Source organism: Rhinatrema bivittatum, chromosome 3, assembly GCF_901001135.1.
Source record: "Rhinatrema bivittatum chromosome 3, aRhiBiv1.1, whole genome shotgun sequence".
Classification (NCBI taxonomy): domain Eukaryota; kingdom Metazoa; phylum Chordata; class Amphibia; order Gymnophiona; family Rhinatrematidae; genus Rhinatrema; species Rhinatrema bivittatum.
The window spans coordinates 230,608,460-230,621,367 of NC_042617.1; the positions used below are offsets into that span (position 1 = coordinate 230,608,460).

Sequence of the window (12,908 nt, forward strand, 5' to 3'; positions counted from 1 at the left end):
ATTCCTTGCCGAAGAAGGGCACTGACAACTGCCAGACATTTGGTCAAACTCGGGGCACAGATGCTAGGCCAAAGGGCAGAACTCGATACTGATAGTGGTGCCTGTCGACCAGAAATCTTAGGTTACTGCTGATACACCTGAAAAATGGTGATATGGGTGTATGTATCATGTAGATTGAGGGAGCAGAGCCAGTCCACTGCCCAGAGAAGGGGGATCAGGGTGCCCAGAGAGACCATCTTGAACTTTTCCTTTACCAAGAAGCAGTTTAAAGCTCTCAGGTGCAGCATGGGCCTGAGGCCACCCGTTCTCTTGGGAATTAGGAAATACATGGAGGACAACCCTCTGTCCCGTTGGTTGTTCAGAAAAGGTCGACCTTTTGAGCGGCAACGAGGGCAGAAAGCTCTATCCGAAGAATCCGAATGTCCCCTGATGCTCTCCATTTGGGAGATGAGGGGGAGTGAGGTGGAAGTCATTAGAAATACAGCTGGAAATCCTGGAGAATGATGGATAGGAACCAGAAGTCCGATGTGATCGAGATCCATCGATCTGCGAAAGTTGGAGACAACCTCTAAGGGCCAGAGTCCCACGGGGAAAGATGGCTCATACTCCCTCGCCACCAGACAAAATTCCGTGGCAGGGTTCTGTGGCGGAGCTTTGCGCCCCTAGGCTGCCTCTGTCTGGCCTTGGGGACAAGCTTAACAGCCCTGGCCCTTGGTGTGGGCGGGTAATACTTATGAGACTGATAGAAAGGCAGTCTTGGATATTGTTGTGAGGGTTTCCTGGTAGGCTGCGTGCAAGAAGTGCTGACAATTGCCGAAGGGTTTCTTGGTAATCCTTCAGCTGAGCTACAGCCTCCTTAATCCTGTCCCCAAACAATCAGGTTCTCACCTGTACAAGGCAAGTCAGTGAGACAGTCTTAAACCTCAAGGCGCAAGTCGGAGGCTCATAGCCAAGCTGCTCAACAGGCGCCAATGCCCGCTGCAGTGGATCTCATAGCTGTATTGAAGACATCATAAGCTGAGTGGACTTCATATTTAACACACTCCAGGCCTTGTTGGACATTAGCCTGAAAAATCCTCCTGGAATTGTTGAGGCAGATGCTCACTGAACTCCAGGGCCTGCTCCCACAGATTCCAGGAATACTGCCCCATGAAAAAGGTGGTAGCAACCTATACGTGCAAAGAGCATGGCACCCTGAAACACTCGGCGTCCCAACACATCAAGGGCTTTATGTTTGCGCCCTGGCGGAGTCAAGGCATGGGTATGAACCCTCTTAGCCTTTTTCATGGCTGACTACCACCACCGATTGGTGGGGGAGTTGACGGCAGTCGAACCCAGTCAATGGCTGGACTAGGAACACCGCATAGTCTTTCTATTAACCAGCGGCACCGAGATGGTGTTACAGTTTCAGACTGTGCACACAGGTATCCTGCCCAGGGGCTCTGCCCTGGGGGGCTAATTTCATATAAACACACACACGGATTATACCTGGGGGCTTGAATCTAGGGGCTTATCCCCTACAAATGAGATGCTCCCAAAGGCAGGTTACAAGTTCCTTGAAAATGTCATGAACTGGTACCGCCACCACCTCCTTTGGGACATCCATGAATTGTAGGATCTCAAGCATTTTGTGCTTGGAGTCCTGCTCTGTCAGTAATTGGAAGGGTACAGACTCGGCCATGGCCTTGACAAACCCTGCAAAGGAGAAGTTCTCAGGGGAGATTGCAGTCGTTCCTCTGGGGAAGAAGGTTCGGAAGGCAGATCCACCGAGGATACGGACGCCTCACCCTCCCAGGGGTCGTAACGGTCTTCATCCTCGCTGTGACCCTCCGGGGATGCAGGGGGCTAAAGCCCAATGGTATCCTGGCCTGGGTCTCGAAGGCACTGAGAGAGGCACCAGAGGGCCTCGCACCTGCGAGGGAGGCGAGGGATCCGATGGTGCTAGTGGGATTGGGGATACCGAAGGAATCGACCCCAAGGGACCAAGGAGAGCCAGGCGGTGAGGTGGCACCGTGCATCTCTAGCCCATCGCACCTGATGGCCCTTCCTCTTCAGAGGAGTACCTCACTGGAATGGAAGCCAGTGGCGATGGCAGTGGTGCACCCAGAGACTATTGGGGGACTTGGGGCACAGGAGCTGGCTGCGTGGGTAGTACACCAAGCAGTATATCGAGAAGCTCCAGCAAAGCTGCAAGCACCAGTGGAGCAGGCTCTTGAGGCAGAGGCGGTACCTGGGGAACTGAAGGCTCGAGCCCTGCAGGGCATGGCCAACCACCAGCCACATTCACCTCACTAGCTCTTCCTCAAAAGCCTGCGAGGATAAAACAGGCTGAGGAGGAGCTGGCGGGATCGGTGTATCCCCTGGTTGAAGGGGAACAGAGTTCTCCACCGGTGCCTTCTCACGGTCCGGTTTGGAGGAAGATGATAATCAATGCCGGTGCTTTTTGGATATTTCGAGACGATCACCATGCTTCTTGCCCGATACCAATGGCAACGTCAAAGAACCCGATCGGGAACAGGACGACAGGGACAGCGGTCGTCCCCCGCCCAGAGCTCAGGACCTGATAGGGCCAGGGCAGGAGAACCCAACAGAGACGGGTCCGGGGGCTCCTTGACAAAAGGGATGGAGGTTCCTGACGCCGAGGACGGCGCCAATCTCTTGGACCCAAAGAGTTTTTCCAGTTTGTCAAGATGGGCCAACGATCCTTAGAGGTCATCTGGGCAGAGGTCGCAGACGTGGACATCATGGGAAGCCCCTAGGCAGAGGACACAGAGCTCATAGGGGGCCTGTGGTGGACATAGCCTGAGGGCACTGGGGGCACCGGCGGAAGCCGGTTGATGCCATAGGAAAAAGAGTGCAATGCACGGTCTATGGCTGGCGGGTATCGAGGGGGAATGCCGTCGGCGATCGACCGTGTTTACCCGAAAACTTACCGACTGGAGGCTGAGAAGGGTGAGGGACCCTACGTGACGTGTGGAAGGCCAAGAAAATCACTCTGCAGTAGCAAATTATCGAAGAGAAGCGTGCGCTCCAAAACTGCGAGGTGACAGCTCCACGGAAAAGAAGATACTGAAGAGGGACCCTGCGTGGACGCGTGGTGGGTGGCATGCTGGGCATGCTCAGTGTGCCTGTCAAACAGGCCGATACAGTACAGTGCGCTCCGGCGGAGCTCGTTAACCCGCGATTGGACGCACTAGCTTTACTCTTTATTCAGTAAGGGGTAATAGCGCGTTCAAAACACGCGTCCAACCCCCCCCCCCCCCCGAACCTAATAGTGCCCGCAACATACAAATGCATGTTGATGGCCCTATTAGGTATTCCTGCGCAATTCAGAAAGCAAAATGTGCAGCCAAGCCACACATTTTGCTTTCAGAAATTAGCACCTACCCAAAAGTAGGCGCTAGTTTCTGCCGGCACCGGGAAAATGCACAGAAAAGCAGTAAAAACTGCTTTTCTGTGCACCCTCCGACTTAATATCATGGCGATATTAAGTCGGAGGTCCCAAAAGTTAAAAAAAGTAAAAAAAAAAAAATTGAAAAAAAAATTTGAAATAGGCCCGCGGCTCGAAAACCGGACGCTCAATTTTGCCGGCGTCCAGTTTCCCAACCCGTGGCTGTCAGCGGGCTCGAGAACCGACGCCGGCAAAATTGAGCGTCGGCTGTCAAAAGCTCCGACAGCCGCTGCTCCTATCAAGAGAGGCGCTAGGGACGCGCTAGTGTCCCTAGCGCCTGTTTTTACTGCCGGCCCTAATTTTAATCGCGCGCACAGGAGAGTGGCCTATGCGCTCGCCTGCTCTCCTGCGATTTTACTGTATCGGCCCGAAAGTTTCTAGAAACTCTGACAAAAGTTTTCCAGCCAGGCTCCATCGGATGAAGTCACTCATGTGTGAGGACTACCATCCTGCTTGTCCTTGGAGAAGCAGTGTTATCCCAACTAGAAAACAAAATAATTCTATATCCAAATCAATTTGGATTCATAAAAAAAATCGATCAACAGAAATCTTACTCATTTCGTTAACAGGCCCTGTACTACAAGGACTTGAAAATAACAAATCTTTTATCCTGGTACTAATTGATTTAACAGCAGCCTTTGACATTGTAGACCATACCCTGTTATGCCACCAGTTGAGAACAATTGGAATAGATGGAAATGTTATCATATCAAGTCAGACTGGAAATCACATATCTGACACCTTCACAATCGATACAGGTGTCCCCCAGGGTTCAGCACTCTCAGTAACACTATTCAACATTTATATGCTGCTTCTGTGTACATTACTAGCGGAACTAGGGATCAACTTCTTATACGCAAATGACATACAATTCTACATCCCATTCAATAAATTGAAAAAACTACATCAAGTGTTTACATACATGAAGGCAATTCAACAAGAACTATCACAGCTGAAACTAACACTAATCACAAAAAACCCTGAAATCGTGTGATTAAGGAGAAAGTCCTCCATAGTCAAACAGCCACCCCTAGACCTTGGGAATTTTAACATTACATGCACAGATCAAGTAAGAAACCTGGGAATACAGACTGATGAGAACTTTACAATGAAAAAACACAAACAAATTGATAAAAACAGGATACTCTAAGCTGAGAATATTACATTGGTTGAAACCATTGCTAACTTTACAGAACTTCGTGAAGTTTTACAAACACTAATATTTTCAAACATATAGTACTGTGACGCCCTACTACTAGTTATTACAGAATGCCTCAGCAAGACTTCTATTAGGGACAAGGAAATTTGAACATATAACCCCCCTTGCTGATAGCTCTGGACTGGCTACCAGTACAATCCAGAATTCACTATGAAGTATTAACTCTAATTTTCAATATCATCAACGACATAAACCCCGGCTTATTAGGATTAACACTTCAAAGATATACACTGCAGCAAGCACTAAAATTACAAAACAAACTACTATAAACTGTCTCTTCAACGTAGAGTACACATCTAACAGAAATAAGAAACCAAATGTTTTCCCTAGCAGGTCCCAACTGTGGAACTCTCTACCAGAGACATTACATATGATAACAGAAAGAAAGAGTTTCAAATATGAACTGAAAACATGGCATTTCAGAAATGCATATGATTAAACTTAAAATATCAATATGCCGATAACGTCACTTTCAAAAATCAGAGATCATAATTGTAGAATTTGCAATAAATAAGGAGCGAAGTAGTCAGAATAATCCGTGAATGAAATTACAATGGAACCAATAGATTACAAACTACTATCCTAATCCGCTAGTTAACATATATTTGATAATGTCTTGACCTAGAATATGTTTTAGTTGTTTTGTTGATCTAGAATATGAATGTTACTTTTCTAAACAGTGGTGATTATCTGTTGGAAAGATGGTATATAAAATGTTTAATAAAATAAAGGTTACCTATTTCTAAACGTGGGATGTTACTGGTTTCCTTAGTATTTGCTAAACACCATGATTTTCTTCTAAAATATTTTTTCGTCACAGATTGCCTTTATTTCATGGTCAGCATATCTGGATCTATCCAGATATTCGCATAATGCAGGAAAGAAGGAAACATTTTCTTTCATTCCGTCAGAAAGTTCTCTCTGTAGGGGCTAAATTTATTCTTTGGCACCCTTGCAAATGTATACTTACTCATTCTGGTGCAAAGTATATTTTCTTTGACCCTGCGGATTTGAGGTCTCATTTGGATGCCCATTCTTTGTCTGTGTTGACTTAAGTTAAATAATTTGTATAATCATCTTTTTTTATTGCTGTAGTCTCTCTGCCTATTTCTTTGAAGATATATATATTTTTTTTCTGATTCACTCGCTTCCTTAGATTTTGTAAACACCCTTTTTCCATTTTACTAATTGAGACATGGGTTCATATTGTAATATTGCTTCTATAAGTACTGTCAGTCTATTTGGTATCCAATTGTCTCAGTTTTTCTGTCACAAGTCAATATTGTATTACTGAAAAATTAATAAATATAAAAAGCCCCCAAAGTTTATTAGCTAAATTGTTTATCAATAATCTACGTCTAATTCACAAAGAATGACTTGAAAATGTTATCTAGTACATTAATACTCTAAAACTATTACAATTTGTTCTATATAAGAATTACAGAGGCAAATTTAAGACGTGTTCAACTATTAGAAAATACTGCAGCCGTGTAAACCTGATAATGTATTTTCTCTGTTATGCTAACCGCACTGGCTCCTAGCCCGCTGCAGAGTAATATTTAAAATGCCTTACATATAAGGCTATTTCTAAAGGTAAACCTGATTAAGCAAATGTTGCTTACCTGTAACAGGTGTTCCACAGGACAGCAAGATGTTAGTCCTCACATATGGGTGACATCACAGGATGGAGCCCAATCACGGAAAACTTCTGTCAAAGTTTCCAGAACTTTGACTGGCCCCTACTGGGCATGCCCAGCATGGCACTAACCCTGCAGCCAGCAGGGGTCCCCTTCAGTCTTATTTGAAAGCTGCAAGCAGTGCCGAAAAATAAAACAACAAAACGTTACGAACCCAACACCGCGGGGCAGCGGGCGGGTTTCGTGAGGACTAACATCCTGCTGTCCTGTGAGAACACCTGTTACAGGTAAGCAACATTTGCTTTCTCACAGGTCAAGCAGGATGGTAGTCCTCACATATGGGTGAGTACCGAGCTGAGGATGTCTGAACAGCACCAAATGTACCCAACGGCATGCAACAGGCACAACAACTGGGGTGGAATTTGGTAGAGGGCATCCTGAACTCCACCGGGCAGGCGGAAGGGTGTTGGTACGTCACGTTGGAAACAGGTTACGCAGGACAGACTGGCCGAAGATGGAATCTTGTCTTCCGGCTTTGTCCAAGCAATAGTGGGCTGCGAAAGTGTGGAGAGAACTCCAGGTGGCAGCCCTGCAAATGTTAGGAAGCGGCACCGATCGTAGGTGTGCTACTGAAGTCGCCATGGCCCTCACAGAGTGTGCTTTAACACGGTCTTGAAAAGGAATGCCTGCTTGCTGATAGCAAAAAGATATGCAGTCCGCCAACCAGGAGGAGAGAGTCTGCTTACCCACAGGTTGCCCTAATTTGTTGGGATGGAAAGAGACTAATAACTGAATGCTCTTCCTGTGGGCAACTGTACGGTCTAGGTAGAACGCTAGAGCCCGTTTACAGTCAAGGGTATGCAGAGCATGTTCCCCTGGATTGGAATGGGGCCTGGGAAAGAAGGTAGGTAGTATGATGGATTAATGTGAAACTCCGAAAGTACCTTAGGTAAGAACTTAGGGTGAGTGCGGAGTACCGCCTGGTCCTGCAGGAGTTTAGTATAAGGCGGATAGGTAACTAGGACCTGTAACTCACTAACCCTGTTAGCTGAAGTGATAGCCAAAAGGAAAATCACTTTCCATGTGAGATATTTTAGGCACAGGAGTGAAGAGGCTCGAATGGTGGTTTCATGAGCCGACCGAGAACCAGATTAAGGTCCCAAGAAGGGGCCAGAGGACGTACAGGTGGCTTGATATGGAGCAAGCCCTTTAAAAAGCGTGTGACGAGGGGTTGTACCGATATAGGAATATCCACGTCACCTTTATGGAAGGTGGCTACCGCAATGACATGCATTCTGATGGAAGAGTTCTTTAGACCTAATTCCGACAAATGCCAGAGATAATCCAAAAACCTTGAGATTGGACAGGAAAAGGGATCAAGGGACTGCGAGGTGCACCATGATGTGTATCTTTTCCATTTATAGGAATAAGATTTTCTTGTGGAAGGCTTCCGTGAAGCAATCAGGACACAAGAAACCGAATCTGAAAGGTTAAGTGGTTGAAGGATTAACCTTTCAACATCCATGCCGTCAGAGACAAGGCCTGTAGATTGGGATGGCATAGGCATCCATCGTTTTGAGTGATCAGATGTGGGTCCGTTCCCAAGGGAATGTGCCTGCGGATGCAAAGATCCTGAAGTATGGGAAACCACACTTGGCGTGGCCAGTGGGGTGCTATCAGGATCACGGTTCCCTTGTCCTGACGTAGCTTCATGAGAGTCTTCGAGAGAAGAGGAAGTGGAGGGAATGCATAGAGCAGACCCGTTGCCTACGAGAGGGAGAATGCATCTCTGGGCAGAGTGCTCGCTCCAAATGAGAGAGCAGTAGTTGTCCACTTTGTGGTTCTGAGGGGACGCAAAGAGGTCTGTCTGGGGGTATCCCCATTGTCAGAAGATTGAGGTCGCTACCGAGGGGTTGAGAGACCACTCGTGCGGTTGGAAGACGCGACTCAGTTTGTCTGCCAAGACATTGTCCACTCCCGGTAAGTAGGTAGCCCTGAGATATATTGAGTGGGAGAGTGCTTCCACCCAAATCTGTGCAGCTTCCTGACACAGGCTGTGCCTCCCTGCTTGTTGATGTACCACATGGCCACCTGGTTGTCTATCTGAATCAGGATGACGTGATTTGATAGGCAATCCTGAAAAGCTCTGAGAGCATATCGCATTGCTCCAAGCTCCAGGAAATTTATCTGACGTTTGGCTTCCTCTGGAGACCATGATCCTTGTGTCTGCAGATCGTTCACATGGGCTCCCCACCCGAGGTTGGAAGCATCGGTGGTGAGGATGAGTTGAGGACCTGGCACTTGAAAGGGCAGTCCCTGGAGAAGATTGTTCTGATCTTTCCACCAGGCGAGAGACAGACGGAGTGAGTCGGTGATGTGGACAATGGTTGACAGAGGCTGAACAGCTTGAATCCATTGTGATCTCAGAGTCCAATGCATGAGCCTCATGGCCAGGCGGGCCATTGGTGTGACATGGACTGAGGACGCCATATGTCCTAGAAGGACGAGGAATTGGCGAGCTGTTGCTGTATGCTGAGACTGCAACTTCTGAGCAAGAGACACTAGGGCTAGCGCTCGTTGTTGAGGTAGAAAGGCTTTTGCCTGCAAGGTGTCCAAGTCTGCCCCAATGAACGACAAGGTTTGAGATGGGACTAAATAGGATTTCTTGTAATTGACGAGAAATCCTAGAGAAATTAGTGTTTAGGGTCAAATCGAGGGACGACTGAGCGGCTTGATGGGTTGGGGCCCTGATTAACCAGTCGTCCAGATAGGGGTAAACATGAACACCTTCTTTCCTGAGGAAAGATGCGACAACTACGAGACATTTGGTAAAGACTTGTGGTGCCGATGCTAGGCCGAATGGAAGCACTCGGTATTGATAGTGATTTGGGCCTACTAAAAACCTGAGGTACTTGCGATGAGCTGAAGTTATCACAATTTGGGTGTATGTGTCCTGAAGGTCCAGAGAGCAGAGCCAGTCTCCTCTTTGCAGAAGAGGTAGAAGCGAGCCCAAGGTTACCATCTTGAACTTTTCCCGCTGGAGGTACTTGTTGAGAGCACGTAGGTCCAGAATTGGACGAACACCCCCGGATTTTTTGGGGATCAAAAAGTACCCGGAATAGAACCCTAGGCCTTGCTGCGAGAGTGGGACGGGTTCTATTGCTCTTAACTGGAGAAGAAGGGAAACCTCCTGCTCCAGAAGGACAGAGTGTTCGGATACTCTCCACGCTTGCAGAGGTGGTGAGTCCGGTGGAAGAGCAAGAAAGTTTAGGTGGTAACCCTGAGCAATGACTGCTAGCACCCATTGGTCGGTTGTGATTGACTGCCATATGCCGTGAAAGTGGCACAATCGATCTCCCACTGGTATGCTTGGCAGAGGAATCAGGCTGCTGCTCTCCAAGTGAAATTCATAAACCTGAAGCAGGCCCCGGCTGGGGAGCTGCTTGCGGCTTTTGCTTTCGGGCCTAGCGAGGCTGAGGTTTTTGATAAGGCCTCGTAGTTCTGGACCTTGCTGGTGGAGGATAGTACTTCCTTGGATGAAAGAATGACTTCTTAGAATCCTTCCTAAAGGGCTGACTAGATGGGAAGTCAGAAGGTATCGATGAGAGCTGTTTAAGGGTCTCATGATGGTCCTTTCATTCAGCCACTATTTGCTGGATCTGTTCACCGAACAGATTGTCTCCTACACATGGGAGGTCAGAAAGCCTATCTTGTACTTCTGGGCGAAGGTCAGAAGATTTGAGCCAGGCCCATCGTCTTGCCAAAATGGCAGCTGCAGACACTCTAGTAGAGGTGTCAAGATATCGTAAGCTGTTCTTATCTCATGCTTTCCTGCCTGAAACCCCTTGTTGACAAGGATTTGAAGCTGTTCTTGGAATTGGTCAGGCAGGGTTTCAGAGAAGTCCTGTATCTGCTTGAAAATGACCCTGTTGTATTGGGTCATATACAGCTGGTAAGCAGCCAATTCTGGAGATGAGCATAGCCCCTTGGTACACTCGTCAACCAATATTGTCTAGGAATTTGTGTTCCTTAACAGGAGGGGTAGAGGAGTGAGGCTTCGTCCTTTTTGCTTTCTTTTGAGCCGATTCTACCACAACTGAGTGGTGGTTGAGCTGAGATTTTTGAAAGCCAGGGGCTGACTGCACTAAATAGGTAGTGTCAGCCTTTCTGTGTACTGGAGCAATGGATCCAGGGTTTTCCCAGTTCTTTTTGAGGAGGTCAAGAAGAACTTGATGAATGTGAATAGAAGTGATCACTTTAGGGGCATCCAGGAACTAGAGAAGCTCCATCATCTGGTGCCTATTATCCTGCTCTGTTTGAAGCTGAAAAGGGACCAAGTCAGACATTTCCTTCACAAAATTAATAAAAGAAAGGTCCTCTGGAGGAGAACGCTTTCTACTTTCAGTAGGAGAGGGAGGTGAAGGTAAGTCATCGGTGTCTGTGGAAGTATCACCACCCCAGGTGTCATAAGGATCAGCAGACTGACCTATAGGACAAGAAGGGGATTGGATACCCGAAGGCCCCGGCTGAGGCTCCGAGAAAATCGAAGGAATCACCGGGGGCACTGTGGACGCCCTGGAGGACATCTGTGCCGGCATCGAAGGCATCGATGGCGCCGATGTGCGTATCGCCCCCGATAAATGAATCGGTGGCGAGGAACGACATGGCATCGATGGCTGAGGCAATACTCCCGAAGGAGGAATGTGGAACAGTGTTTCTGATCCTGAAGAAGCTGTCAACGGGGAGTGCACCGGAGCCATCGGAGACCCGGGAATCACCGGTGGAAGGGCGGTCATGAGCGCCTCCATCCGGGATAGCAGCAGTGCCAGCGCTGCTGGAATCGGGTCGGTAATCGGTTCCACTCTCGGTGCCGATGTCGGTGCCGGAGAAACCTGGAGCTGTTGCATCGCCTTGTCGATGGCCTCCTGGACCAGCCGGTCCTGTTCTTCCCGGAGACCTGGAACAAGCAGCCCCGGCTCCATGACGGAAGAGGGAGGCGGGGGCACATTCAGAGGGACTACCTTTATAGGCAGAATCACGACTCCCAAACCCTGATCGGGTGAGGGTGGCCTCGATGGCCCGGTCGCAGGAATAGTCGGTGCCATTCCTGGACAGGGCTTCTTCGATAGTGGCTCGGACGGTGGCGAGGTCGATTATTTTGCTCCCTCGATGGTCCGAGACTTATGAAGCCGATGGTGATGTTTCTTCCTACGATCCCCTCGATCTTGAGGGGGAGTAACGGGAGTCGATGGCCGTGAACACGTCGATGGTGGACAGTCACCGGACGGTGGTCGATGCTGGTGAGAGACTTTGACGGTGCCAGTTTTGATGACGTCGATGCGATGGACGGCGTCGGGGTGAGAGCACGGAAGAGGAGTCCCATCTTCTCCATTCTGGCTTTGCGACCTTTTGGTGTCATGAGGGCACATTTGGTGCAAGTCAGGACATCATGCTCACGGCCTAAACACATTACACAGACTCCATAAGGGTCTGTGATAGACATGGTGCGAGTACAGTCCGGGCACCGACGACACCCCGACACCATGGCCATAGAAAAAAATTGAGCCGCAGTACAGTTGACGGCCAGTAGGCTGCGAGGGCCAAACTCGCCGGTAATTGACGAAAGACAGTCAAAAACGTACCGGAGTACCGCGGTCTGAGAAAAGTTAAGGAGACCCCCCTGTGGGGCAATTTAAATTTAATTAACTCCGTGAGAAAAATTCCTGTCAGGAATCTCTTCAGAGCTCCTAAACCGAGAGGCTACTACTGCGCGGAAAAAAGAAGACTGAAGGGGTACCCCTGCTGGTGCAGGGTTAGTGCCATGCTGGGCATGCCCAGTAGGGGCCAGTCAAAGTTCTGGAAACTTTGACAAAAGTGTTCCGTGATTGGGCTCCATCCTGTGATGTCACCCATATGTGAGGACTATCATCCTGTTTGTCCTGTGAGAACTTAGCAAACCTCTTGCTTCCCTTTAGACCCATAAAAATTCTGAGATCCTCTCAGAAAGAAGCGTTAAAGATGCCTTCCTGAGAAATTAGGCTCAAAGAAGCCCGGGAACAATCTTTCCAATTTCAAACTCCTTCAATCTAGCACACTTTACCCATAGATTTACGTACAGGGAACAGTTATTTTAAATTTAGAAAGCTAAGTCTTGGATTTTGTCAAAGGTTTTTGATGAATAACTGGAAAAGGATACAATTTTATTTGTTTTAATCAGATAGACTGAATGACTATTTGTTTATTTTACTTTGCTGTTTGATGCTTTGTATTTTTAAAATAATATTCAAAACCACTTTGAAATTTATGGAAAATCCATATAACAAAATAAAGTTTACCATTACCCCCATCCCACCAGCGCCCAAAAACCCCAAACTGTCCTGTGGTCTCAGTCGACTACGATAAATTGAAGGTATTGAGCAAACTGACATACATAAAGGCCTTTAGACTTTCCAGAAAGATCTGGAAATATCCATCCTTTAGGTGAGGAGTACTGTCACATAATCTACTTGTATGATTTGATGAACCTGCTTATCTTCAAAGAGAGTTACATTTAACAAAGCTGGCAAAATGTTTACATACATAAGATTTCAAACGAATTTCT

General features: G+C 47.7%; 1 protein-coding gene across 21 annotated transcripts in view; it reads right to left on the bottom strand.

Annotated features, from left to right (window-relative positions):
* AFDN (afadin, adherens junction formation factor) overlaps nucleotides 1-12,908 on the bottom strand; it is a 1,391,435-nt gene that overhangs the window by 333,133 nt on the left and 1,045,394 nt on the right. The window lies entirely within an intron of this gene.